The sequence below is a fragment of the Pinus tabuliformis genome, chromosome 7 (genome assembly GCF_031772625.1).
Source record: "Pinus tabuliformis cultivar Carrire ecotype Pingquan chromosome 7, CPIR1, whole genome shotgun sequence".
Lineage (NCBI taxonomy): Eukaryota > Viridiplantae > Streptophyta > Pinopsida > Pinales > Pinaceae > Pinus > Pinus tabuliformis.
In genome coordinates this window covers 240,897,558-240,911,570 of record NC_142293.1, presented here as the reverse complement: position 1 = coordinate 240,911,570, position 14,013 = coordinate 240,897,558, and the positions used below count along the sequence as shown (strand labels likewise).

Here is a 14,013-nt window from a genome sequence, read left to right as displayed (position 1 = left end):
TAGTTTTTGTTAAAAATATCCTTATTTCCCTACAATTTAAATCAAAATATATGTATATAAAAATTCTTCAATGTAAACAAAACCAAATTACTTAATTAAAATATTAATTTAAACCAAAAACTTAAAAACTAAATTAAAATTAAAATTAATAAAATTAAACTAAATCTATATTTAAAATAAACCTTAAACTAAATAAAAATATTGAACAGTTCCAGATTATAGACTTCAATCATGTTGTAAAATTTTTCATCTAATAGAAGCGATGTATAGAAATAAATTGTCTCTGTGGTCTAGAAATTTGGGATATAATTTCTTCTTCTTTATCAAATATCACTACCAATTGAATACTAAATCATAATAAAATTTTCCAATATTTCAAAAAACCCAACACAGTCTGCTAAATAAATCTATTGATACATAAATTTACACGAGAGGAGTTACATCTAATTATGTGATATACATAGGTGAACTAATCCACCCCTCCATGAAAAGCATGGAAGGGAAGGATATAGGTTGGAAAGATACAGCTCCTGAGCTAAAACTAAAACTAATCAAATAAACTATAAACTAAAACTATTTTAAAAATAAGTTAAATTAAACTAAATTAAAAGATTAAAAAAAACACTAAATATTAACAACATTATATATATATTTTAACTATTTAAAAGTATTTATCTTATATTCTCTTGATTGCAAGATATTTAGTTTCTGCAACAATGTCGTTGCAACCAATTCGTTTCTGCAATATATATTGTGCTTGCAGGATATTTAGTTTCTGCAATAATGTCGTTGCAACCAGTGCGTCTATCTTCAACTCGTAGCAAGCGTGATGGAGGCCGCGACAAAGATATTCCTAGAAGCAAAGGGAAAGAAAAGGTTGAACCTAAAGAAGAGGCCTCAAATACGGATGAATCTGATATGTTAAAAGTCTTGTTGGATAATGGAATTCATAGCTATATGGATCACGATGCTATTCTTGACATCAATGATGAAGAGAAGATGAAGCTTCTCTACTTTCACAAAGAGCAGCTGAAGCTTTAAGACAATCCTGACATGGGCAGGTGTCAGGAACGTCTGGTGCAGCTGGAGCTCCAGCGGATGTAAGGAGGAGATTTGGATCAAAAATAAATTCCCAATTGGTTTCTGGTTCTACTGAATATTCCAGGATCAATGGAGCAAGTACATCCCATGGTTCGAAAGCAGGTCTTGCCAGAGCCTCCTTGGGGAAGGCCTTGAGTTCTGGCAATCTTCTTGCGTGGATACGAGGTAATTGAGAGTGTTATAGGTGTAGGGATAGAGTTCCAAACAATATCTGGAGCAACCCCTAGACTGGTGAATGGATTTGAAAGGGCACCTGGAAGCTGCAGGCCTACTACCAGTCGCTAAACACACAACACTCTACAAATATTCCAGAACAGTTAACTACCATCAATCGTAACTCAACACTCTACAAATATTCCAGAACAGTTAACTACCATCAAGCGTAACTGCAGACTGGATTATCTATATAATGTAATGTTGTTGGGCCTATCTATTCAATATAAATGGATATGAAGGTTCTATAATGTAATGCATTAGAATGATTTGTATAGTTAGGATAAAGTACTACAAATGGCCAGCACTTTTTTCTGATTGAATTGGTAAAAAGAAGTTGTGAACTTTTTTGGCATTTATGTGACCAAGGATTAACAAAAACCTTTTCCAAGCAGGAAAGCAGCTGAATAAAAAATCAGTTGATTATCAGCTGCATGGGACTTCAGCTGTCAAGATATTTAAAGCATTCAATGCTTTGGGGATAATAGCTTTTCCTTTTGGTGATGCAATGACACCTGAAATACAGGTACCAACAAACTGTTATATATATATATATATATAATTATTATTTTTTATGTGGTGAATTTTCTTAATTTCAAAAAACTGGACTTTAGATCAAGAAGTACAAAAAGCAACCTGGTCTTTCACGGGACCATATCTAAAAATAGGAGAGTGACAAGTGAGAACTAAAAGACACAACACCAGCCTATAACGACCATGCTGACCAAAATGGCCTCCCACACAGAAAACTAGAAATAAGATGACAGAAACCATGATAAAGACACTGTCAAGCTGATGGCTCAGAATCTGACCCTGCCTTTTTTGAAGATGAATATTAGTTAAATTATTCTTCTATTATGATAACAATTTTATTATGGACCGGTCTTTACACATTTCCATAATACATAAAATTAGGATTTAAGGCCCTCTGATTCTCGCTTAAAGGTCACAACCTATGTCCATTTTAACCATTTAGTTCCGTGGCTTAGATTTGCTTTATGAGCTCACATTCCACAGTCAATGGATCGCTGTTCTAAGAAGTTTCCTTTATTCCAAATTGAAGAAATCAAGTTTAATATCAACCTCTGTGTCCTGCAGTCAATTCTCAGAGATCCCGCAACGACAAATGTGTACAAAGGTGTTTCAGCAGCATACACTGTTATCATTTTAAGCTACTGGATACTAGCATTCGTGGGCTATTGGGCATTTGGTTCGGTGGTTCAATCATATACTCTGAGCTCCATGACAACCCCGGCATGGATAATTGTAATGGCAAACGTATTTGCTGTGATTCAGATTTCAGGCTGTTATCAGGTAAATAGCTAGATATATGTGTTTACATGTAATGATGTGATGCACAAGAATAAATTCCAATATAGTTATTATTTAATTAAAAGCCTAATATGTATTTGACTGAAACTACATCACAGATATATTGCAGGCCGACATATGCCTATTTTGAGGAAAATTTGATACCAAAACGTAAGGAAAATTTGCTCTAAACCACTACACGGCACGCTTCATTTTGAAGTTAATATACACGGTGTTGATTACTTTTATTGCTGCTGCTATTCCATTTTTTTGGAGATTTTGTTGCACTTTGTGGGGCAATTGGATTTACTCCTCTAGATTTTGTATTGCCAGCTATGGATTTCTTGAAGGTTGGAAGAAAGCCTAAGAATAAGTTGTTCTTCTACCTCCTATTGCTTCTGAATATTGCCATTATTGTTTCGTATTTAATGGTGCCATTATTGGGCTCCATAGGAGCAATTAGATTCATTGTAATCGATACAAAGACATACAAGTTGTTGGGACTATCTATTCAATATAAATGGATAATAGAACAAAAATGGATATGAAGGTTCTATTATGGTATTTAACTGCTCAAATGAAGAAAATTGTGAGTGAACTGAATCATATTTCGGCAGAAACTTATCTGTGAATTTGGAGCAACAACCTTTGGTTAAATGAAGAGAAAGGTTTTCAGAGCAACCTCCAGGCACAGGAATGAAATCGAAAAGTCTGGTGTCCACTTTCTTGATCTCGAACAAATTCTCCTTCTCCACCAAGCCGTTGAACAATTTGGGAATTCTCTTTCTCCACCACGCAGCGGAACAATATGCGGACAAGTGACCATCGTAGTTAAGTTGGTGGGTCATTTAAGATTTTCCTTAAAGCAACATGTTAGGAGCTCGAATAAATGGATGACATTAGTAGGGTTGCAGTGGAGGTGTAGACTTGTACCAGACATACTCGAAGTTACATCAATCATCAAGGTATGTTGCTTCCCGGAAAGCTCATGGTTGTGGCCGGATTTTTTGAGAGTAGCATACATGCATGTATGATGGGCATAGTCAGTCACTAGACAATCATTGCCTTAGTGACTCGTAGTTAAGACTTGCCTAGTTTTAACATGGAGTGTGTGCTTCAAACGTGTATTTATCTTTTTGGTGTGTGATAATTACCTTTTTTTGGGGTGTGAGATAATTACCCACTAGTTTTGTTTTTAGAGTGGGTGTGTTATCATTATCCACCATTTTTGTTGTTTTAACATGGTTGAGTGTGTACCCACTATTTTGGTTGTGTTAACATGGTTGAGTGTGTACTTCAAACATGTAATGCATTTTTTTGTTGGGTGTGTGATAATTACCCATTAGTTTTGCTTTTTTATTAGTTTCATTTAGAATTCAGCTAAAGATGATTAAAATGGCAAGTGGTAAGTTTTGTATGGTATAATTTGTATAAATTGAGTGTTTTTAAAATTTTTTAATTTATTTATATATAAGAGAAATACATTTTAAATATAATGATATCAAAAAAAATTATATTACCAATTTTGGTTAAATAAACAAAAATAAAATAATGAAATTTCACTTTAGGTAAAAAATAATTCATTTAAACACTTTTTATAGTCATTTCTCCAATACTAGTATGGCTTTATTCCCAATAAAAATTATACTACCAATTTTGGTTAAATATACACAAATAAAATAATGAAATTTCACTTCGGGTAAAAAATAATTCATTTAAACACTTTTTATAATCATTCCTCCAATACTCTAATGTGGCTTTACTCCCCATGGAACGTTTTCCCTTCTATCTCCTAAATTTATTTTGAAATGACCATATATGAAAACAATTCATTCAAATGCTCTTTTCAAATATTCCTCTGGTCCATTGAAGCTCTTATTTCCTCTCTCAATGGATCATTTTTCCTTGATTCTAGAATTCTCTCATAATGTTTGTGACACTCATGGTATGTTTTCCTCTTGATTTTTGTAATGTAATAATACTCCAAATTATAAATTATTGTATTTTTATAAATAGGTCTGAAGTGTGGGACCACAAATCCATGATCTAAGAAGGAAGAGAAAAAATGTACCCATGTAGGGTGTCTGACACCCTCAATTAATTATATGGTGGAATTATTAAATAAAAAAATATAGAAGAGCTTAAGAAGAGCATGAAGGGACACCTTTGAAAAATTATAAAAAGACATTAGTCCAACAATGTTGTGGTTTGACTTTTTTTCTAAAGAAAGCACACGAGAACTGCTGGAAAGACCTATAAATTAGAGGGAATGAAATTCCCTAGGAAGCTAAATGGTGGCCTGGAGGAGCTCAAGAAATTTTGAGGAAAATGGGAATGAGTGCTTGCCAAGAATTCACTGAGAACAAGACTCAGGGTGCTTGCTAAAGAGTTGCTAAACCCTCTGATTTTATAACTAATCCTTGTCATATTTGAGCTGAGTAGGGAAGATAACATTGTTGAAGAAAATTCCCCTTATATCGTGGATCTGGGTCGAGGATGACTACTGCAAGTGATTTTCGTTGCAATGAGTCTAAGGTTAGGTGGAAAATCAAAAACCCACCTTCGGTTTGACCATTTGCCTTACTGTAAATGAATGTATTTAATTGTGAAATGTAAAATTCACAAATTTTAGTTGTGGAATGTAATACATACCCCTGAGAAATGTTACATGGTTGTTAGATGTTGGTACATGAAATTATTGATTAAAATGCTTAAATGTTTTACAGTTTTTCTTATAAATTCTGTCATGCATTTGTAAGTTAAATGCTTGAAGTTTCTTCATAATGCATGTGGATATATTGTTTGTGTTTGATCTGTTGATAATTGCTTAAATTAACAGCAAGGGATGCCATCTTTCCCTAAGTGAGAATGAGAGGCTATTTGATTATTTTCTAAAAGAATATGTATATTTTTATGCTTATTTCAAGCATTTAGATTTGTCTGAAGGCATGAGTATGAAAGAGATAGACATGTCTTTGATGAATACTTGAATGTTTTTATTAAATTTAATTCTGCCACCAGGCCTTAGTTTATAAATTGTAGAGCTCTATTTTATCTAAATAAAGGTACGCATATAAACGCCCGGCTGGGCCAAGTCTCTCAAAGCTCGGGAAAGATAGCATTGGGTATATATATAAACATCCATGCATGACCGAGACTTGATGTTAAGCTCGGGGTATGCACCAAATATCTGGGTGAAATCCTAGCTATAGTAGGATGTGCAACGTTGGGAGTCGACAGAATTGCAGACGAGTAATTTTGAACCCCATGCCGCGGGGGGCGAAAGTTTAGGGCCTCGAGGAGTAAGGTGATTCAAGCTTATGCGCTTATGCGGACATGCATTGTGTCTAAGCGTTGAGAGCGGGGGTTGAAATTCGTTTGCCAGCGGCTAAAGGTTAAAGTCCTTGTCAAACCATAGGCCCAGGAGCCACGACAAAGTGTGAAGGAGATCTAAGTTGTTGGATGGACGGGATCATCAACATCGTCCATATAGCCCTAGAGGAATTACCTCGGAGGTTTCAAGTGGAGGCATGTGCGGATTGTGTCAGGGTTTGATCCTTGGGGTGACGTGGACATGGTGGGCCCACATGCACAGGTGTAGTGGGAGCGTGACCCATGCAATTGCTTGAAGGGAGTCAATGTGGTGATATGACCTGGCGGCTCCATGTAACCTTGAAGATTTTAAACGTGTCGCAAGGAATAAAGGGTCGAGACGATGTGTCAGTGGATCCAAGTGTGCAACTGTAGCAAATGATTGATTGGAGCACATTAGAGGGAGCGTCGACAGGGCTCTGCATAACCCTGACGCTTCCTCTCTGAAAGTTTAGACGAGGAATAGTAGAGGATCTTGTTGGGATTTTATTCTCTGGATGGTGTGGTTGTAGAGGGGCTCGCATTCATGTACCCTATTTGTTAAGAGGATGAGTGGGCCTAATAGTTAAGAGCATGTGTTTCCTCCTAAGAGGTCACAGGTTCAAAAATAGAGGGGGGTAGAGTATGTATGCCTTCGTAGAATTAACAATCAAAATCATTGCGCTGAGGTGGATCCCTTGTCCCACAAACAAGAGGCTCTCATACACCAATTTGGTGTTTGACTTGGTTGTGACCTTAAAATTGAATAATAATAATAATAATTATATGCATATGTTATACGTTGGACTGACATGAATAAATTGACAGTTGAGGTAGAATTGCCACGTGGTAATGATGGGCTCTGACTTGGACACCCAGGGGAACGCCACATCGTAGGCTAAAATGACATTGCACTATCGATAGGCCAAACTTTAATTAACCATATCTTTTGATTCGAGAGTCAAATTGGAGAAAATTTTATATTGTTGGAAAGGTCTAAACGAAACAGACACAACAGTGTTATCCATTTTAAATTTTGAGGAAGTTGAAAAAGTCAAAATTTTAGACCCCATTTCCATAATTGTACTTTGGAGAACGAGTCATCGCAATAACTGTCGCCTTCTGCGTTTAGTTGGGGCTAGGGTTAGTAAGGGTTATGTTACAAAATGGTATCAGAGCTTCCAGGTTCAGCACTTGGCTTGGATGGGCTCTCTCATAGAGGAAATGTATAAAGGTTTTAACCGTAGACATTTGGGAATAAATTCGTATCTTGTTACAAAATTAATGGAGCAATAGGTCTAATGCTTGGATCTTTGGAGATGAGAGGAGCTCTAGCTCTGAGTGTAGTAGTTGAATATTTTTTATAATATTTGATTTTGAAAATTGCATGCTCACTGCAAGGATGTTTCTGATGTGATTTAACTAATTAATAAATGTGATGGTATTACATGTGTTTTCTATTGGACATCTTGAAGGTCTGGGTAGTCTATTGTTGTGACCATAGATGCTTATTATTTCTTTAGTGTTTTGCAAAACTGTCTGCATGGTTTTGTGCATGATTGATCGCAAATGTGAATGTCATGTGATATGAGAGATTGAGAAATCCTTGTGTTGCTTGTATTGCATAGCCTAGTTGTTTCTAATTGATATATATATATTTGAAAATTTAAATCTTGAAACCAAGTTATTGTATATGTTAAATTATGTTCTGGTTTGAGACATGTGCTTGATTAGAGTTTTGAGATTGTGAACAACTATATGGTAACATGTTTGGCTTAGCATGGCAAGATGAAAGATGGTATATCTGTTTATATTTCATTTAGGAACTAACAACTAAGTGTATGTGGCAGCACATAGGAAGACTCGGTAGTAGTGAAAGGGAAAAACACGACCAATGGAACTCAACATGAACCAAAGTGGGGAAGCTCTCCTAGAAGAGAAAGAACCTTTAGGGATTGGAAGGCCGAGTTCAGAGACTTGGTAGCTAAGCTAAAGATCTGCAAGGCAGAAATTGGAAAGCTCACCAAGAAACAAGAAGAATTGGTCGAGTGGAACTTTGAACTACAAGAACATCTACAAGAATTGACACATCAAACTAAATCCTCAAAAGGGGAAAATGATATTAGCAGGAAGAGGTCTCATGAGGTTGAAAAGGAAATGAAGCTCGTGTCATGTTGGTTTTGTAAGGAGGAACACTTGAGAAGGGATTTTCCCCACATGGATAAAAAGGACAACCCCTACATGCTATAGGGACATGAATCAATAATGTATGATGTCGAAAAGGAGGAGGGGGCATCCCCTCAAGCCCCATAATATATGGATACATATATTGAAAAGGAATTCTCCTGTGAGTTATTTGAAGGGAATTGAGAGTTCAAGGTCGCTAAGAATCTTTGGAAAAATCTTAGACTAATATATTTGTGTGTGTGTGTGGAAAAATGAATGACACACTGAACTCTGAGATTCATGGGAATCGAGTCAATTTTTTAGACTTCTCTATTTTAATGTTTATGTGTTGTGTTAGCCTCGTGGATTGTTTATTGTCTTGACTGTTTAATTGTGCATGGCCATGTTGCGTTGTTGAAGCTGTTATAATTGTTGTTGTGACTTCCTTCTTTTGCCAATTACCCTTGGTTTATTTTGAATTTGCCCTTCAATTTCCATGCTTGGGGCCTTAGGACCAATTCGTTGGGCATGGCAGAGAAGCCACAAAGCTCTAGTAATTGAGCCAAGGAGACCCTGTGCATAAATAAAGAGCAGGAACATAAAAATGAAAAATGGTGCCCTTGGGCGATGGGTTGGGAAAGACAATCGCTGGTGTATGTTGGAGCACTACTCCTAAATATGACAAGCAATAGGAATGAAATTATGTACAGGCTGAAAATTGTTTGTGTGAACAACAACAACAATAGAGGGAGTTCTCTAAAACTCTGGTTGTGTTTGACATGTGTTAATGTGTAATATCTCCATGATTGAGTGGACGTTGCTATTACAACCTAATGGGTTGGTTTGGTCCATGGAAATTATGGACAGTGACATGGAAGCCATGAAAATGGCGCACAAGAGGTTTTCTTAACCTTGACTCTATTTACATATGAACATTTGTGATATGTTCATATATATATATTGTGACTAAGAGGTTCTTGTTAAGGATCATTCTTGTGGGAGAATGATGTTATAGATGGCATGAAAAGATTTCCATTCGTTTGAGGAATCAATTGGTCAAGAGGTAACCTTGGCTGATTTATGACTTTGATATCATGTGATTATAATTCCCATAATTATGTCCATTTTTATATTATGAACAGGGAATGCTACAAGATATATAAGTGGAATGAAAGCAGTGGGATCTACAACATGCTGGGACAAGCATGGATAATTGAAGAAACCACAAACTCTAGATTTGGGTTGTGGATACACACGGTAAAGCATGGCAATGTTTCTTGGTGTCTGTGGATAGAGATAGTGAGGTCTTTGGATTTTCAATACTGATTTGTACATGTTGTACTGCGCCATGTTTACCATGTGTATTTGTTGTGTTGTACTATTTGTATATGTGTATGTGTTGTGTTGTACACTGTGTATACGTGCATGTGTATTCATTGTGTTGTATCATTTGTATATGTGTATGTGTTGTGTTGTACATTATGTATACGTGCATGTGTTGTGTAATGTGTTGGTACAAACAGGTATGGGATTTTTTGGGATAGTTTTAGAACAGGTAGGTCACTTGAGATTGGGCGCTACCTGGGATTTGAAGGTGAGGGATACACCCATATTCATGTCGACATAATACTACTAGAATTGGTAGTGCCCACTAGATGCTTGACAGAGTGGGGTAACCGATCTAGCGTGTGGAAAGTCAAAGAGAAGAGAAGAGAAGGCATTGGATGCTTGCCAACGTTGGGCAATTAATCCAATGTGTGTACGAGAGGAAAGAAGGCCACTGGGTGCTTCCTGGGTTTGACAATCGACCTAATGTGTGTGAAGTAACGAGCAATCCAAAGATAAGTATCAATATTTCATTGATTTTTATTAATTTCCAAATTATGAACATGAATTGATATTTTGATTTATGATAGTTGGTTTATGAGCTAATTTGACTTGTTGTGATAAGAAGCAAAATAAAATTGCAAATGTCACCTCATGAATAAGTTATTAATGAGGTATGATTTAAATTATTGCAATTTCCTTATGATGAAACTCATGGAGATTTATGTGCTATGATGTAGGAAAGCATGGAATTTCCTAATTTGGGTGGATGGACTTCACTGCAAGGTGAATAACAACAACTTGAAGATATCAGAGTGCACAGGGGCATGTTGATTAAATATTTCAAGAATAGGGCCATTATGGGACACTAACACCCAATGGTGTCTACTGATTGTCATGAAGCATGCCATGACTGTTATGAAAGTGTAGGGGTAAGGAATTGCCTCGGTTATGAGACTATTTTGATGCCAGGAAACCTTGCTAAAGAACGGATCACCTGAGGGACTGGGAAGTAGAGAAGGAGATGCCTGAACTTGGAAGGTGAATGACTGCATGAAAGGGGATCAAATTTCCCAAAGCAATGAGAAGTAGAGAAGGGGATGCTGAAAAATGACATTGGTTTTTAAAGGATCATGAGCATGGTTGATTGGAATCAAAAGCACATTGGGGTGTTTCGGGAAGTAATGGGTTAGGAACTATTCACAAAAAGGAACAAGGAGTACAAAGGACAACAACATTGGACATGGAGGCAAACAACATTCAAGGAAAAAGATAAAGCTATCAAGTTAGACAGGGTGCAACAAGAGCACCAGGAAGCTGCAAAGGAGCCACATAAGTGGTTGACTTAATAAATTTTTCATGTTTAATTAATTTCTGGGATAAGAAAATTGAGGACGATGTTCCCTTTAAGGGGGTGGGGTTTGTGAAACCTTTGGTATGTTTTCCCCCCATTTTTGTAATGTAATCATACTCTGAATTATGAATGAGTATAATTTTATGAATAGGCTTGAAGTGTGGGACCAAAAATCAATGATCTAAGAAGGAATAATAAAATGTACCCATGTGGGGTGGTTGGCACCATTAATTAATTTTATGGTGCAATTATTAAAGAAAAAGAAGATGAAGATTCGAAGAGGAGCATGAAGAGGCACCCTTGAGAAATTATAAAAAGGCATTAGCACAACAATGTTGGGGTTGGATTTTCTTATGGAGAAAACACATGAGAAGTATTAGAAAGACCCGCGAAGTGGAGGGAATGAAAGTCCCTAGGAAGCTAAATGGTGGTCTAGAGGAGCTCAAGAAATTCTGAAGAAAATGGGAATGTGTGCTTGCCAACAATTGTCTGAGAACAACATTCAAGGTGCTTGCTAAAAAGTTGATAAACCACCTAATTTTATAAGTAACCCTTGCCCTCTCTGAGTTGAGTAGGGCCTCCTGTTAAGACTACTGAAGAAAATTCCCATTAGATCGTGGATATGGCTTGGGGGCGACTACTGCAAGTGGTTATGGCTGTAGTGAGTCTAAGGTTGGGTGGAAAATCGAAGTTCCACCTTCAATATGGCCATTTTCCTTATTGTAAATGAATGTATTTAACTAAGAGTTGTATGTTAAATTGTAGCAAGAAAAAGATTCATTTGACTTGTGCCCTATTCAAATGGAGAAATTCAAATTTCCACATCAACAAGATGACTTGAGTTGCAGTTAGCAGGAGTGACATGGCCAAGTCACTTAGTTAAGTCAGTCAATTCGAGTTTGTGGGCAAGAAGTAGAGTTGTGCATGAGTTGATTTCTAAGATCTAGCAATCTAGTGGAGTTATAGTTAGTGAAACTTAGTGATATGAACTCTAGTCATGAATAGAGTCAGTAAGAGTTCAATTGAGTTGTTGTAACTGTTGTTAACTCACTGATTTCTTAGTTAACTAGTCACTTTACTAAAAATAGCCCTAGTCATGCATGGAATTTGGATTGCCTAGTTGAGTGGAGAAAAAAGGCATCAATGTATTTATTATTGTATACTAGAGAGTGTAAACAATTTGCATTGAGTAGGTGAGCTATTTCTCTTGGGATTTGTTCAAGGAAATAGGAGTTTTTCCTATTCTTTAGAAGTTGAATTGCCCAAGGAAATAGGAGGAAGCAAGAGGTCTATTTTAGCTAAGTATTTGCCAGAGCAGACTCAGGAGGAAGATATTAGTATCACAATGCAAGTTGAGCTTCAAGGATTGAAGTTGTCATTATAATAGATCATTTTTTCTCATCTGATATAATACAAATAGAGTAGGGGTTTTTTCCAGTTGGGTTCCCCAGTGAAAAACTATGTTCATTGTGATTGAATGATTGCATGTGTTTCTATTGTCAGTTTTCCTTCCGAAAAATTTAGTAGAAGAAATTTGTGTCTATTGATTTCAGTCTGATTTCATTAGCAATTGAAAATTTCGAGTTATTTCTACATGGTGTTAGAGCTATTGAAGACTACATAGAAACCAAGTTACATATCTTCTCTCATAAAATTTTGAATAATAGAGTTTTTAGCATAGATTTTCTTCAGTGCAAGAACAATGTCTTTCAAAGGATTGAGGCTTGAGTATGCATTGGAGAGCACCTCAAATTTTTGTGCTTGGAAAGACAGGATGGAAGTTGCACTGGATGACAATGGAGTATTGGAGTGCACACGAATTGATATTCCAAAGCCAACAACATCAGATGCACAACAATTGGCTCAATGGAAGAAAGACACAACAAAATCGAGGAGAATTATCCTGGAGGAAGTCAAAGACCATGTGGTTTCAAGTTTGCTTGCCAAGAACACTGCTTATGCAATGTGGAAAATCCTCACTGAGTTATTCGAAAGCAGTAGTGATGCTAGGAAATTGGCATTAAAATATAAGCTTAGGAACATTTGAATGCAGAAAAATGAAACGTTTGTTGAGTACCTATCGAGATTCACTCAGGTTAGAGATGAACTTGGAGGAGTAGGAGAGACAACGTTACCGTCTGAGCTTGTGATCTTAACACTCCTTGGCCTTCCAAAGTCCTGGAACAACTATCAAGATTCAATTAATGGAAGAGATAAGCTCCAAAATTGGGAGAGACTTTGATATGACTTGGTGCAGGAGGATATTAGAAGAAACACTAGAGATGGAGTCTCGTCTAGAATTGATGAGGAAGAAGACTTTTCTCTAGTTGGAAAAGGAAAGAATGCCAAAGGAAATAAGTCCCAAGACGAGGTAGAGTCCATCCAGAATCATGACAAGAAGAAATATCTAAGTAAAATTAAATGTTTTCATTGCTATGAGTATGGAAACTATGCAACCAAGTGTCCACACAAGGAATCTAGTAAGGAGCTTGCAATAGGAGCAGGAGTAGATGCTCTCACATCACAATTCGAGTTGGATTTCACCCTTATTGCTTGCATGGAAAGCATGGTAAGAGAGAGTGAGTGGTACCTAGACTCTAGTGCTTCATATCATATGATAGGAAATAAAGAGTTCTTCAGTACCTTAGAGGAGGACCTACACCACATAGAGCTTGGAGATGATAGAGGGTTTAGTAACAAAGGGATTGGAACTATCACCTTTAAGAGGGAGTGAGGCTCTCATATTCACCTAAATAATATAATGTATGTGCATGGTCTGAAGAAAAATCTAGTTTCTATAGTTGTACTTGTATACCATAGATATGATGTGTTATTCAGTAAGGGGGAAGCTTATTTGAAGCAAGTTGTTATTGAACAAGTAAAACAAATTGGTGTCCGAGTTAAAAATATCCACAAGCTAGAGGCAGATTTCACCATGTATACAACCGTACCTCTAGGAGTGAGGTGGGGTGATGTAGAGACTTAGTCCTAGAGTTACAAATATTTCCGCAGGGTCCATAGGAGAGAAGCATAGTTTGTTGTATACTATTCTCATGGATTAGCACCCTTGCTACAAGGGCCCAAAATATTCAGTAGCAGAAAGATCAATGCCAGTTGATGCAGTCAGATATTAAGCAACAGTTTCATAGGTAGTAGTAGTCAGAGACTCACGAGATAGTTGTAGCTCAGAG

General features: G+C 36.6%; 2 pseudogenes; both read left to right on the top strand.

The window, feature by feature from the left end:
- The first annotated feature begins 918 nt into the window (after window positions 1–918).
- Window positions 919–1,386, top strand: LOC149246754 (protein CHROMATIN REMODELING 8-like; annotated as a pseudogene).
- Window positions 1,387–1,611: 225 nt separating this feature from the next.
- LOC149246753 (GABA transporter 1-like) lies at window positions 1,612–3,173 on the top strand (annotated as a pseudogene).
- The last annotated feature ends 10,840 nt before the right edge of the window (window positions 3,174–14,013 follow it).